This window comes from Psammomys obesus, unplaced genomic scaffold (genome assembly GCF_907164565.1).
Source record: "Psammomys obesus unplaced genomic scaffold, mPsaObe1.curated_primary_1811, whole genome shotgun sequence".
Classification (NCBI taxonomy): Eukaryota; Metazoa; Chordata; class Mammalia; order Rodentia; family Muridae; genus Psammomys; species Psammomys obesus.
Window position 1 is genome coordinate 5,856,100 of NW_026596147.1, and position 16,066 is coordinate 5,872,165.

Sequence of the window (16,066 nt, forward strand, 5' to 3'; positions counted from 1 at the left end):
TATATATATATATATATATATATATATATATATATATATATATATATGACATTAATAATTGTTCATTTGTTTTACAAGTGGACCCTTTAGCTCCCAGTGAATGCTTTAAAAGTTGTTAGGAATCAATATAAATAAAAATAATCAGAAGGTCACTAGAAAAATTGAAATTAGAAGACGCTAAACAGAACTCCAAAGAGCTCTGTGTGTGTGTGTGTGTGTGTGTGTGTGTGTGCGTGTGTGTGTGTGTGCGCGTGCTTTGTTATATGGACAAGAGCCGTACCTAGCCTTTCTTCATTAGAAGTGACTGTCACTACTTCATTAATGATGCCCAAAGGTGCAAAATGGAGCCTAAACCCTGACTTATCATTCTTACTAAACATTATAAGTTAAAATGTATAATTACATTATTTTACCCTTCCCTTTCCTCCCTTCAGCCTCTCCTATCCCCCCTCCTCCCAATTAATCCCATGTTCCTCTTTCATTCTCTTTCAAATTAATGGGCTTTTTAAAAAAATTATTGTTGTACACACACAATATATACATACAGATGTATGTCGTAAGTATATAAAGCCCCGAGAGCCCATTTAGTGTGACCGGGGCGTATATGATTTCAGGGATGATTGTTTGTTATTGGATAACCAATTATGGAACTCAGCTCTAAAAGAGGCTAATTCTCCTACTTTCCGAAACCTCATTAGTTGTGGTAGTTTCCGTCTTGGGTAGGCCCAGTGATATCTCCTCTTCCATGTTAGCGTGTTCTTTAATATTGCCATTATTCAGGTCTTGTTTGAGCAGCCATATTGTTGAGGTATGTAGTTTTTCTGGGTGTAGTTTTTCTGCCATTTATAGGAGACAGTTTCACAGCAGGGCTTCCTGGTCCTCTCTCTAGGTCTTACAGACTTTACACCCTCTCCTCCTTGATGTTTCCTGAGCCTTAGATGCTGTTGCTTGGCTGTTAACAACAGACTAGAAGAGGCCTTGGGCATAAGGTCAGCAGACCTGGTTTCGCTGCTTCTAATTGTCTTCATTAAAAATCGAATCATGTGTCCCAGGCCTCACTTTCTTACCTGGAACATGACGGAGCTTATCCTCATTGTCAGATATTTGCAACGAAGTGAAAACCAACCTTGTATGGGCAATTGAGTGTGTCTCTGGGTATTTTTGGTTAGTAAATGACGCGACTTGCTAACAATGGTTGGTTTTCTAGTAACAGGCATGTTAAAAATAACACAATGTGTGGGACAAGCTAACACAACAAAATTGTCCCTTCTAAAAGGCCAGCAGTGCCCACTATAAGAAGCAGTAGTGTGTTATAGGTTTCCTAGTCCAAGAAATGGAACCCCATGGCTTCTTTGACCAAGAAGCAGTTTATTGTTATCTAAAGACTAGAGCCCGGAATGTTACAGGGTTGAGGCTTTCATTCACTGTTGGCGTCTTCATTCTCTATTATTGACTACATAATTCTGATTGGATGTTCTTTTTTTTCAAGTAATAGGCAGTAATTGCAGGAATAAGAAGGGACTAGGGAGATGTGGGCACTCTGCATGTCCACACCAGAGTAAAAATGATAAAACTACACGTATGCACACATGGACAATGACCAGCCCACATAGCTTTTTTCAAGTTGTCTTCTTCTTAGCCCTCAGCGAACACCCCTTCCCTCTTTATGGCAGTAGGAATAATTTTAGAGTGTTGGGTCTAAAATCAAGTATATGCAGATATGCTTTTAAATATGTCTTTATTCCATTGCCTATTTTGGCCAAAAAAAAAAAAAAAAAAAAAAGAAAAAAGAAAAGAAAATTGAGTGGAATGAGTTAGGGTTCCTTCCCTCACCCATCAGTGACAGAGAACCAGGGAGTAATATCACCTTCAAGTCCTACTGGGGTGGGGGAGATCTGGTTGATTGTACAGAGTCCTATTTTGGCATTTCTCCAGTAAGATCTTTCTCTCGAATGAACCCTAATTTTAAATAATTCAAGAGCACATTTTTTCCTATCATAGGCTCATCACCTCACTAGTGAGCCCTACTCTTAGATTATTTTTACCCTGCTAATTAGATGCAGTTGTATTATTTGGATCTTGAGAGCAGGCATGTGGGTATGCTCCCAGATCACTGATTTAGCTAACCTGAGGTGCAGCCTTCTCTTCTGTAAAATTTGGTTATCAGAGAAAAGAAAAATGTTCAAGTTTTTTTTTTATACAGATCTCAAACCTGAAAATTTACTTTTCTGAAAATAAATACTGACTACAATAAAATTTGTCTTTCTCTTCTCCTTTTTTTATTTTTATTTTTTGAAAAACCAACACTCTCTGGATAGGTATGAAGGAGAATAAAATACATTTTATTTGTAATACTTGCGGCTCTGCTTTTCAGGGTATAAGCAATCCTGCAGTAAGCTGTGTCAGCCTAGCAATCTGAAGTCAGTGGATGAAGAATTGAGAAGGCATATACATTCACAGCGCATCCTTCAAAGCCTGTGGAAGCTGGTTCTGACACACAGTGACTGTACCCCACCAATCCTTTCACTTTTTCTTGCTGTTTTTCAAACATATCTAACCATGGTTAGATCTTTTTGGCTTTATGTGTTCTCTCGGAAGATGTGCCATGTTCTTCTTTCAGTTTTATGTGTTCCCTAAAAATATGTGCTATGTTCTTCTCAGACACATGCCATTAGCCACTCAAATATTCAGAAAGGTTGAACTCGGTTTGTGCATCTCATCAGCAAATATTTACAGAGCATTGAATATTACTGGGCACTAAGGTGATGGGTTTCGGCAGTGAACGTGACAGACAAAATTCTTGCCCTCCTGGAACTTCGAGTTTATCCCCCTATCATTCAAAGACTCCTACAGAACAAGGCTGTTCCAGTAGGTAAGTCCAGAGTTGCACTTCATAAGCCAAAATGAATGGCATCTTGTAATAAACTAACTTATGGGTTCATAAAATTGCAGAGGCCAGATGTATTCCCGAGGAGAAGGCAAGCCACTTTGGACCCAGCGTGTGCCTGTCTCAGTGATCAAGCTTTCCTTTCTCCTTGCAGGACCTACAGGCCTGTGACACCCACATCTCCACATCTCCTAGCGAAAGATATCTCGGACTTCCAGCCTGACAGCCAGGAGGAAAGGAGGACCATTCAAGATCTTCTGAAAGCTGCTGAACTGGGTAGAGATATTTGCTTCTTCTCCCAGCTTCCCAGAATGTGCCATTGTGTTCACAACCTGGATTATTTACACATCTTTTAGCAAACCCTCTTGTCGGCAAATTGACATTATTTTTTTTTATTCATTAAAGTTCATGCTTAGAGTTAGAGTCGAGTCTTATTTCCACGTGAGTCACAGGGAGGAAACACAAGGGACCATTCTGAAGGAAAACACTAGTCTTAGGAAAGCAATGAACGGACACCCTGGAGGAGCACAAAAACAAATGTGGAAGCCTGGTCCCTTCCTCACAGCTGAAGTGTGCGATCGCACTAGCAGAGAAGTGAGCGGAATGTGTCCTGTTTTCCTCCCTCTCATCAATATAAGTACACATAGACCAAGGGCTCACAATATTTACGAGAAAAGGCTTACATTGAATTGAGAAATGTATTTGCTTTATATCATTGTCTCTAACTAATTATGTCTTTGCTTTCTAAGACTTAAGCTACTTTCTCCAAAAAAAAGAAAAAAAAAAGAATGTACACATAACAGATTTCGCATACATACATCTCACTGTCATGTAGCCGTCAGCAAAATACATCTAAGCCAGAGTTCAGAAACATCAAGGCATCTTTAAATTGATTAATTTCTCTGCTGTGGTTCACCATAAAAACATGAGTCTGATAAAGCCTGTCTTTGGCTTTTAGGCAACTGTCCTTAAGCCATCAAGCACAAGCTTTGTTTGGGATATGATGAGCCTTTACTTGCTGTAACCCAGCTGGTGACGTAAGTAGGCTCATGTATCACCTTGCTGTGCCTATGTATTTTAAATCTAAATCCCATCAGTCTGACTGTAACTCAATCCACTTTTTACTTGTGATAGTCTCTAGGGATATTAAGGCCAGCAACTAAGCTAGGGATTTAATTATGACCCTCGACTTCCTGAAGCATTGCTTGCTGTGTCTTCCCCTCTCCTGAGATGTGGTCTTACTGTGTAACTCCAAGGCCTGGAACCACCGTGCAGCCCAGGCTGAAGTCAACTTCTCTTCCTTCTGCCTCAGCCCCTGACTGAGCTGTCATGCTTCACTACATGGAATTCTTCTGTAAGGAAATTTGCCCTGTCCTTGCCACCGTAGACTTAGGTTGCTCCATTTGTGTCCCGTTGAATCACAGCTGATCGGAGCAGAGGTCTTCTAGTCATCTAGACAACAAATGGCATTAAAACTTGAACGAGGTTTAAACAATCATTTAATGAATTCTCCAGGCACTTTGTTCAGAGAATTTTGGCAGTGCCCATGTACATGACTCTGTTACACTAGGCTTTCATTATAGACAGTTTGAGCTGTTTAGGTGTTGGCTAGTCTTGTCTGAAGGGTCCAAGATATCTTCAGCATGTCTGGGACCTTCATAGAAACACCAGAAAGACAACGTAGTCAAACAGCTTTTTCATGTGATATTTCTAAAAGGCAGCTTGTTTGGTGTAATTCATTTTAGAAAAGACTCAGGAGGAAGCTGACATGTCTACTCGCCCAACTTTGGAAGCTCTTCTTCCAGTTACTCTGGTTATAGCCCATGACTCATGTAAATCTACAAAGCAAACACACCTTTAGCTGGAGAGAAATCACCTTTCTTCATGTCAGGGGAGTAGAAGTATAGCAGTCTGCATTTTGCAACAGGCAGAAAGCTCACAGTTCTGCTAGCAGCTCAAAGCTGCACTGGAAAAGTAGAGCAGGCGAAACACAGTCTATGCTCCACAGTCTCGAGTGGAGGAAATGAGAAAAGGGCTGAGAAGGTCATCATGAAGTGGGACATTTGGGGTCTTCAGTGAGGACGATGCAAGCCACAGTAGTGAGGAATCCAGCTTAGGGTGGGAAGAGGAGAGAGCAGATCTTGTAAAGACAAAGGATGGCATGGATCCTCGTAGAGAGGATGGCAGGTGGTGTTTGTCTAGTTTCTGATGGCCTTTCCTCCCAGTTCTTATCTTTGCAACAAGCTGCACTCCCCCTGAAGTCACTTAGGTGTGCCTAAGACAGAGCCAGAGATTAATGGAATCAGCCAGTCACTGTCTGCAACATGGGTTTTCCAGAAAGTTTGAACCTTCAGGACAGAACACCATTCACTTGCACCATTTAGTTGTCAAGTAGTTCCCTGGTTGAATAGCAGTTAACAAACTCTGAATACAACCACACATATACTGAAAGACCACAGCTTGATTCACCTTACGCCAAAAGGTGAAACTATGAGCTTATTCTTAAAGTCGTTTCTATACAACATCAGCATATGGATATTTTAGGATGTTGTTGAATGATCATCCCCATTTATCCTCCATTTTAAGCTGCCCTCATGAATGGCTGGCAGGAGAATAACTCAAGACAGTTGAAGCCCTCATTCACAGGTTATCCAGCCAGAATTTGATGGGTTCACCTGTAGTAGCTTTCTTTTTATCATCAGCTGTGGATTTCAGCATCTATTTTTTGTAACTGTCAATAGCGAGGTGGTTATAAACATATTAGGAATGTATTCTTAATTTTTAAATTTATTTTTATTTATGTGTATGTGTGTGCAGTGTACCATTTGTGTGCAGTTCCCAGAGACTCCAGAAGAGGGCAACAGATCACCTAGACCTGGAGTTAGAGGTAGTTGTGAGCATACTGACGCTGGTGGGGGAATCCAAACCCAAGTCCTCTAAAAGAGCAGCAAATGCTCCTGATTACTGAACCACCCGCTTTCTTTTTCATATAATTAAAGAAATTTATTGGTAAATAAACGTTAATGGGAGTCTTCTGCTGGTTTTTAAATGAGTTCTATATATATATATATATAAAAAAATAACCACAAGTGACTTCCTTAGTAAAGATTCACTTCTGATTTGAAAGATACGTTCTTAGAAAGAGAAATAAAAAAAAATGTAGCTCTATTTTTATATTGTTCCTTTTTTTCATGACATAACCAAACATTTATTTTTCTTTAAGTATTGGTGCTAAATAATTTGTTCATAATGTTGAAAATTTTCCATTTAATAAGGAAGCACATCAGACATTTTTGTGGACCTAGTAGACTGTACGCAGCCAACAAACTGGGCAGCCAAACAAGCCATAGGTGCCTTGGATGCCAGCTCCTACTGTAAACTATAGAATGCCCAGGCAAGACCAATGTGTCCTGGAGAGTAAAACTTTAAACATTTGCTCAACTATGTTCATAATGGCTTTCTCGTAATAGCCAGAAATTGGAAACAAACCAGATAGCTCTCAAACAAAGAATGGATAAAACAACAACAACAAAACCAAACAAAAACCCTGTGGTCCATCTACACAATGGAATACTATTCAGCTACTAAGAACAAGGGAATCATGAACTTTGCAGTCAAATGGATAGAACTAGAAAAGATCATCCTGAGTAACCCAGGTCCAGAAAGACACACATGGTATAAACTAACTTATAAGAAAATATTAGCATAAAATACAGGATAAACTTCTAAGAAAATAATAGCATAAAAATAATATAGACCTAAGAAGCTAAGTAACAAGGAGCTTAATTCCCATTCAGAAGGGAAAATAGAATAGACACCAGAAGCAGTTGAAGAGAGGGAACAGGATAGAAGCCTTCCATAAAAGTCCTCTGAACATTCAATTTAGCAGGGAATAGAAGATGCTGAGACTCACAGCCAAATTTTGGGCAGAGCACAGAGAGTCTTATGGAAGAAGTGGGAGATAGAAGGACCAGGAGGGGACAGGAACTCCACAAGAAAATCTACATAGCCATCAAAACTGCACCCAGTGGGGTCTTCAGAGACTGATGCACCAAGCAAGAACCATGTATGGAGAGCACCTAGGCCCCCTGCTCAGATGTAACCAATAGGCAACTCAATCTCCGTGAAAGGGACCAGGGGCTGTCTCTGACATGGACTCAGTTGCCTGCTTTTCGATCATTTTCCCCAGGGCGAAAGAAGATGCAGGCAGTCCTGAAGAGACTTGATAGTCTGGGATCAGTTGGTAAGAGAGGAGAGCTCCACCTTTCTGAGGACTAGGGGATGGAGATATGGGGGCAAGAGGGAGGGAAACTGGAACCAGGAGGAGATGAAGGAGAGGCCTACGATCAGAATGTAAAGCAAATAAATTAATATATTTAAAAAGTCCTTACAAGTTGTTATTATTAGGTGCTGGTCCAATTTAGTGGCAAACCAAATGCTTATCTTTGCCTACATAAACACAAACTTGCCAATAAGATAGGTGTGCTTGTGTGTGTGTGTGTGTGTGAGTGCATGTGTGCACAGATGTGTGTCGGAAGACTAGCCCATGTCATAAGTAAAGGCCCTTTTCTGATAATGTGAATGTTTAAATATGAGTACAGTAGCCACAAAGGAAAGAGGGAAAGGCTGTTATCAGCTACGAAGATAAGGAAAAGGGGTGAAGGGAGATGAGACCCTGAAAACATTACCTAATAAATAACAGATGCTAGCCACTGTGTAGCAAATGAGATGGAAACTTTCTACGGATTGTGCTGTTTCTGATTTGGCTTTTTTTGGGGGCAAGGATGGTCTGATGTTCAGTCCTGTGCAAGTTAAGATGAATGTTCCCTGGATATTTGCATCATACAAGGAACACTGACAGTTTAAATTGTCTCGTGTAACATAAAGTCTCTCCAGAAAGTCACGTCACAGCATGGAAGTGGGTGTCTGCTGTGAGCATTGTTCTACAAGTCATCACTTCCCTCTCAGGCTTCGGATGTCTTTGGTTATCCAGGAAAACACAGAAGCAACATTTCCGTTTAAGCAAACATGGAATGCCCAAGGAGCTAGGATCTGGCAGAAGCAACCAAGGAGCACTGAAGAGGAAACCACCAGAGTGGCAGGTGAGCCGCTCTGAGGCAGATCTCAAGACTGGTTACCAAACTCACCTCTTGAAAACCATGGGCCACTGTAATCTGTGAGTACAGAAGGGGTTGAAGACAGAAATCTTCCTGAACTTAGTTTGTTTCAGACTAGCGGGGAAACTGAGCAACTATACATCAAGACAGAGGAAAAGAAGGGAAAGAAGTGAAAGAAATTCAATAATTGGCCACACTCTCAGCGAGATGTCTGCTTCCGTGTTGTGAAAGCTAGATTATTCTATGCTTAAAATTCTAGAAGTCCCCTCAACAACCTCCCACCATATATAGAAAAAAAATCCCCTAAGTCTAATTCATTTGATGATGGAGAAGAACACTGTTGAACATGAACTAGGAGAATATTGACATGAGAAAATACATGAAAAAAAATTGAAAGAAAAATCAGCAGAACTTACTCAGAGAAGTAACACTCACCAGGAAAAAAAAATGTTGCCACAGCACAGAATAGATAAAGACTCAAGATTTCCCTATGATTAAAAAAATATTAATCAAGATGTGATCCTTCACCCGTATGCAGGAGGATCACAAATTAGAAACTTGATACCTTCAGAAAACAGATGATTAAATAACAGTAGATAAAACACGAGTCTGCAGAGCCCAGAATCATGTAAAAAAAAAAAAGAAAGAAAGAAAGAAAGAAAGAAAGAAAGAAAGAAAGAAAGAAAGAAAGAAAGCAATTGGAAGGAACACTAGGCACAGAAGACCAGACATGAATGAACGTAGATACCAAACGAGAACAGTAACTATATGAAATGGGAATATAGGAAGAAAAAAGAAAACAAACAAACAAAAACCCCAGCAGGATCAGAGAGGAAAGACAGAGACAGTAAATTGGGATCCTGGGCTGGAGATCTATGCCTTATCCAATAAGCAGCTAGAAGTCTCTTTTATGAAGTCCGCCTTTTCCACAAGGTGCTTTCATAGGCAGGCGGTGAGTGTCACAGTCTGATGGGCCCCTTCCCATAGCAGGTGAAAGTGCGCAGACTGAGGGACCCTTCACCATAGCAGGGTGAAACCCGCTCAGAGATGTGTTCTACACAATACTGAAAGCATGTCAGCAGCGAGATGATGGCTGTCTCATCTCATCCACACACCCACAAGATGTTTTCGATCCTGAAATCTCAGGGACAGTGATTATTTGTGTCAGAAAAAAAAATAATATTTCCTCAGGCTATTCTTGCTACTGATTGGTTCTCCCCATGCAGTTCCTTGACATAGCACCCAAGGCAGAACCCAGAGGCAGTAGCTACATGTCAGGTAACACTGAACCAGGATAGTCGGCTCCTAATTTACACTAGTAAAATTACTAAACTTGGAAGATAAGGAGGACACAGATTAGTGTTTAAGGGTACTGGGTGCTCTTCCAAAGGAGCTGGTAGCTCACAACCATCTGTCACTCAATTTCCAGCAAATTTGATTCTCTCTTCTGGCCTCCGTGGCCATCAAGAATACATGTGGTATACTCACCTACATTCTGGCAAAACACCCATACACACATTTATGCATACATATATTTGTGTGTGTGTGTGTGTGTGTGTGTGTAAGGACAATATGTTTAAAAGAAACGTCCCTTGTAAGATTGGTGCAAGACTTTTAGTTTCCTTCTGGCATAATTTGACTAGAAGAAAGCTAGGGGCTACCACAAAATATCTGGGAAAAAAGAGGAAAATGTAAAGTAAACTTTAAAAGCTAGTAAAACTTTTTTAAATGCAGTAATATGATACTTTGTTCTCATGGGCTTTTTAAAAAAATTACTAGAGATAATTACGAGAGAATGGATTTTGATCAGAAAAATGACAAAGGAAACTATGACAGAGAGATTTGTGGTGGTCATTAAATACATTTACTGGTGGAAGTAAGACAAAATGATGTGGGTCCTAAAGCAAAACCTCAGGCCATAGGTGATACAGCTGAAATAAAGACATTCAGAAAGCTGAAACCAGACATGAAAGGGAAGGCATGAAAGACAGCACAGAGAAAGAAACGAACACGTAGGACTTTACTCTCTCCTGGTAGAATTTATACCCCAAAGCCAACATAGCATATGATTTACCCCTGCGCTTTATTACAAAGTAGATGTTTAGGTAAATTGTTATAGGTAATTTTTTTATCACTCTCAATTTATTGTATGGTTATGGACATACATAGAATAACTGAAGGAAATTCATTTAAAAATGTGGCACTATGCATCCATATGGAGTAATATGTCAGGGACGGTGTTGGTTCATTTCTGGAAATCTGTGACATTCAGAGAGAGTTCATTTGAATCTTTAGTCAATTCACATTCATGCGTGCCATATTTTGTCCATATACGGGCATCCCTGTTCTCCAGAGCCCTGGCAATAAAAGCATTTCCAAGGAGCCATCCATTAACAATTTTAGAATTTTCTTCCAAGCCACTGGGTCCATGAAACAGGAGGCACAAACAAAATAGGTAAGTGCAAGAGTGTCTATCTAGGAACAACGTAGCTAGAGACCATCAGGGGTCAGGGTGCATAGCTCAGGGGCTCAGGTGCAGGGAGTGACTGCTGGTGCCACACACCTTCCAGCAAGACATCGTTGGGCTGTCAAGAGCTCCTGGTTGAAGAGGACAGCCTGTCTACCTGTGGGATGAACTGAGAGAATTCTCTGACTTCCTCCTCTGATCTCCTGCTGGTTGCTCTGCTGGTGAGCCAAACCGAAAGCCAAAGCGTAATGGAGCCCATTTATCATTGCAGCCCTCCCAGAATCCCCTGCCTCTGATAATGGATGGCAGAGACAGAACGCCTACTGAGCCTCAGCTATCTGCTTTCTCTGCACATCTTGTGTGTTACACACTGCTCTCCTTACAGCGTCGCACCGTGACATCATGTATTTGTCACCTTAGGTAGTTTATATTTATTTTTGTTATTATTTTTTTCTTTAAGACTGTCACTTAATCTGCATCCCAAGAGCCTGACAGATGGATGGAGAAAGCTTGAGGGCACTGTGGTGTTTTGGCTCCCTATGCCTGCACTACCATAGTCAGATTTTCATTTAGTAATTCTAGAGTGAAATTCAGACACCGTGGTGTGATTAAGTCACTTTACAGATGATGCCAAGCTTAGGAAACACTGGGAACCACAGAGGCAAGTACCGTGAGGGTGGCAGAATGAACACCCCAAAATACACCTCCTTGTTAATCTAAAGCTTGTCTTGAGAGAAAGATACTTGGCAAATGGCAGAGAGAAATGATAGATGCAGCCTCTCCTTTTCATATGAAAGCATGAATTAACGGATCCAACCCAAATCAAAAGCAACAAACAAAACAAAACAAGCAAATAAACAACAGTAACAACAAAGCTCTGAAACATACTTTTCTTAGACCAGGAGGAAACAAACAAACAAACAGTTTTTGATTTAGAGTCATACCAATAAACTTGTTAAAATAATTCTTATTTACACCCCTTGCACAATTCTTTTTATTGCCTGCCATTGCTTCTCCGTTTTGATGTGACATAAAAGCACTTACGACTGGCCACGTATGGGGACCATCTCCTGCACATGGGCAGCTTACGAGGGGCCACGCACACACCCCTATAGAAAACTGACTTACCCTCCTCACAGCAGCCATCCGCTGGTACTCAGCTCTTAGATGTGGGTGGGGCCCTGTGGTCCCTTCCCCAACCCGTGCTAGACTTGTTTGTACACAGGTAGCCACAGCTACTGTGATTTGTGTGTGCAAAGCCCCGACCAGACGACACTAATTTCCAGTAGCCCTCCCTGACCTATGGCTGTTAGAGTGTTTCAGGCCCTCTTCAGGGGCGGCCCCTGAGCCTTTCAGGGAGAGACTGAGTTCTCCAGGTTGCTTAATCTCTGCCCTTTGTTTGCAAGCTTCCATGTTCGCCACCCTCTCCTCCTGCGAGAAGAAGCTTCTCTGATGAGGGCCGAGAGCTGTGCTCAGCTGTGGCTGCATCAAGGGGTTATTGCAAAGACGGTTTGCACTTCTAATTTTGCACAGTGAAGAAGGAAAAAGAAGAAGACACAAAGTTGGGACTGGGACCAGGGGCTGGTGTGAGAAATGGAGTGGGGGAGGCTGGTTGGTGGATAAGATCAAAATACATTGTATACTTGTGTGAGATTTTATTTTGTATATAATAACAAAATGAAATGTAAAACATTTAGATTTTGGTTTAGGTTTTGTCCATTTGCCTACATTGCCTTTATGCTAATTAGGTTTTAAGTTATAGCTAAGTGCTAATCTCTTGTTAATCGCTTTCTGAAGCTAACTGAAGGCCCTCAGGGAACAGGGTTGCTTCTGCTGTCCAGATCATTATTGCAGTGTGTTCTCATTAGGCTTCTCAGACACTCAAAGCACTAAACACTAGACTGGAAACTGTTGGGTACAGAACAAAGTCCTGGGAAACCACAGAGGTGGTTTGCTTGTTTTCCAACCTCTCTTCCTAGTCCCACCCTCATGCTCCCTACCCTCATTCTCCCCCTCTCCTTCTTCTCAGAGAAGGGGGTGGGGCTAAGAGGCACCAACCCACCCTGGCAACTCCAGTCACAGCAGAACTAAGAGCATCCTCTCCCACAGAGGCCAGACAAGGCAGTCCAGCTGGGGGAAAGGGATCTAAAGGCAAGCAACCGAGTCAGAGATAGCCCACATGTTAGGGGACCCACATGAAGACCAAGCTGCACATCTGCTACATATGTGTAGGAGGTCTAGGTCCAGCCCATGCAAGCTCTTTGGTTGGTGGTTGAGTCTCTGTGATCCCCTATGGTCCCAGGTTAGTCTACTTTGTAGGTCTTTTTGTGGTGTCTTTGAACCCTCCAGCTTCCTCAAGATGTAGCTCAGGGGTAGAACATTTTTTTATATGTATATTATATACATCTTTATATATATATGTAATTAAATGTATTTATTCATTTACTTTACATCTCAATCTCAGCCCCTTTCTTCCTCTCCTCCCAGTTTCACCCTTCCACCCTCTTCCCTCTTCCCCACTCCCTTCTCCTCAGAAAAGGGGAGTCCCTTACCCCCATACTAACTCACCCTGGCACATAAGTCACATCAGGACTAAAGACACCCCCTCCTACTGAGGCCAGACAAGGCAGACCAGGTAGGGGAAAGTGATCCAAAAGCAGGCAACAGAGTCCATGACAGAGACAGCCACTGCTCCACTTGCTTGGGGACCCACATGAAGAGCAAGCTACTCATCAGTTACATATGTGTCAAAGGGCCTAGGCCCAGCCCATGAATGCTCTTTGGTTGGTGCTTCTGTCTCTGTAAGGCCCAGTGGGACTAGGTCAGTTGTCTCTGTTGGTCTTTTTGTGGAGTTCTTGTCTTCTCTGCATTCTTCTATCTTTCCCTCCACTCTTCCACAAAACTCCCCTAACTCCACCTAATGCTTGGCTGTGGGTCTCAGCATCTGTTTCAATCTGCTTCTGAGTGGAGTCTCCCAGAGACTATTATGGTAGGCTCCTCTCTGCAAGCATAGCAGAGTATCATGAACAGTGTCAGGGGTTGGCTCTCTCCTATGCGTTGGGTCTCAGGTGGGGGCAATCATTGGTTGGCCATTTCCTCAATTTCTGCTTCTTCTTTATCCCTGCACATCTTGTAGGCAGGGTAAATTCTGGGTGGAAGTTTCTGTGGGTGGGGAGTCCAGCCTGAGTAGGAGGTAGACACTTCAGTCTCCATGTCTTCTGCTGCTAGGAGTCTCAGCTAGCTAGTGTCCCCCTCCCTTTCCCCTCTCCCATGCAGTTTTCTCTGTTCATCTTCTTCCAATGTTTATTCTGTTTTCCCTTCTGGGTGGGATTCAAGCATCCTCCCCCAGGTCCTCCTTGTTACTTAGCTTCTTTGGGCCTGTGGATTGTTGTATGGTTATCCTGTACTATGCCCTTAGTCATCAGGGAAATGCAAATCAAAGCAACTCTGAGATTCCATCTTACACCCATCAGAATGGCTAAGATCAAAAACTCAAGTGAGAATACATGCTGGCAAGGATGTGGAGCAAGAGGAACCCTCCTCCATTGCTTGTGGGAGTGCAAACGTGTAGAGCCAGTTTGGAAATCAATCTGTTGCTTTCTCAGAAAAATGGGAATAGTTCTACCCCAAGACTCAGCTATAACCTAAAACTCTTAATCTATGCAGAAACCCATAATGATCTATGGTGCTTTGCAGTAGAAAATTTAAACCCAGAGTACATTAAATGGAATGCCTTTTGTAGAGGCAGGTGTCTTAGCATTCACAGATAATTGACAGTTGCTATGAGCCTTAGCAAACAGAAAGTTTACTTAAGGCCATTTTGAAAACATTTTAAATTGAATCACTTTTGCTTTGGTTCTTTCTCGACAACAGAGGAAGACTCTAGACACGTGCTGATGAGTCCTGTATTTTAAGTAAATTCTTTTCGTAGATTTGGTTCGGAAACAGTAGCTCTTTTCTTAACTAGATGTGAAGCAGATACCCTTGTTTCAAAGTGTAAGGTTTATTCAGACTGCAAGCAGCATGGGCCACCCTGGAGCGCTTGAGAAGTTTTCAGCCCTCCTCTTACCAAACTTTGGGCCCCATCCAGACAGTCTGTTGGAAGCACAAGATGGCAAAGTGTCTCTGTGGACACTGTCTGTTGGTTAGGCCCAAGAACTGTGGCCTTGGGTTTCTTTACACATTTTAAAAGATGAAGTTGGACATTTCTTCCCGGGACTACAGAAAGATGTGGTCTGTTTCTATTTGAAACTACTCCTGTATCCCGCGTCATCCTATGCATGCCTGGCAACCAGAATCTAAAGAAAATATCCCTGCATTTGGGACTGGGAATGTATGCCTAAAGCCCTGAATCCCATGCCCAGCACTGTATAAACAGAGTGGAGCAGCTCATACTTGTAATCACAGCCTTGTGGGGTTGGAGCGAGATGGATCAGAAATTTAAGATCCTCGCTGATCACATAGGGAATTTGAGGCCAGGCTGGGGTAAATGAGGCTCGGTGTAACAAGTAAAAGCCCCATTTGTGTGTCTTTCCTTCCACCAGCATTCCTGCATGGAGGTGGCAGTCTCCATGGTGACAGTTCCTCTGCACAGGTGCAGTCCTCACTTTCAGAGCAGGGAGGCAGGTAGATTGGAGAGCTGGGTCCCAAGATAGAAATATATCATAACACACTGAATGCAACCTGGCAGGGTCCAAGAGGGACCAGGATTATATTTTCCCCTATTTCTGGAGGACAGGTATTATGCCTCCATACCTGGTTTCTTTTCATATTTCTTTTCAGCCTGGGCCTTAGACACCAGAATTACTTTCTTCAAATTATAGCTTATTCCGAGTTAGTGCTTGTATTTCACAGCTTTAGTTACTGGCAACCTGATTCGTACATGTTCAAGAAAGCATTATTCATCAATTCTCATCTCCCAAGGGGAGGGATTACTTACATTACAGAAAAGATTTCCTTTTTCTTTTTTTTTTTTTTTTATCCCAACAGGACTCTTTGTTTTATTTTGTTTCTCTGTCATTTAGTGATGCTAAAGAACCCACAATCTTACATACACCAAGAAAAGGCTCTACTGCTGATTCATAGCACCAGTTCCAGTAAAAGTATTCTTAGGAACCGCCCTATTGACTCTACAGGCTGTTTTGTGTAGGAGATGAGGGAGCCCATTCTGTCCTCTTGTCCAGCTTCTTGTAGGGTAGAAGCATTGTTCGTCTGGAGAAGGCAGATGGCCATCTCTCTTCTTTATCAGATTCAGTCAAGTAGTCCATGGAGCAAGACTTTCAGAATGCTCTTACTTTCGCCTGTTCAGATAGACTCACTGCCGACTATCATGGATTTTCTAGTATAAAAAAAAAGTGCATAGCAGAAAAGAAAAAGTGTGTGGTTTATTTCAGAACCCCCTTTTATGTCCAGATCTGCAAGGCCAGGCCTCTGCAGACAGTGCCTCACTCCCAGCCCAACAACTGTCACTCAGGCAGCTCAGAGCGCAGACCCCTGATAAACCAGAAGGGACCCTCTGCCGCACTCTCAGCCACTCTTTCTCAGTCCCTGGCGTGTGCGAAAATTGTGTTCCATTTCCATAAATGCGTCAATCAG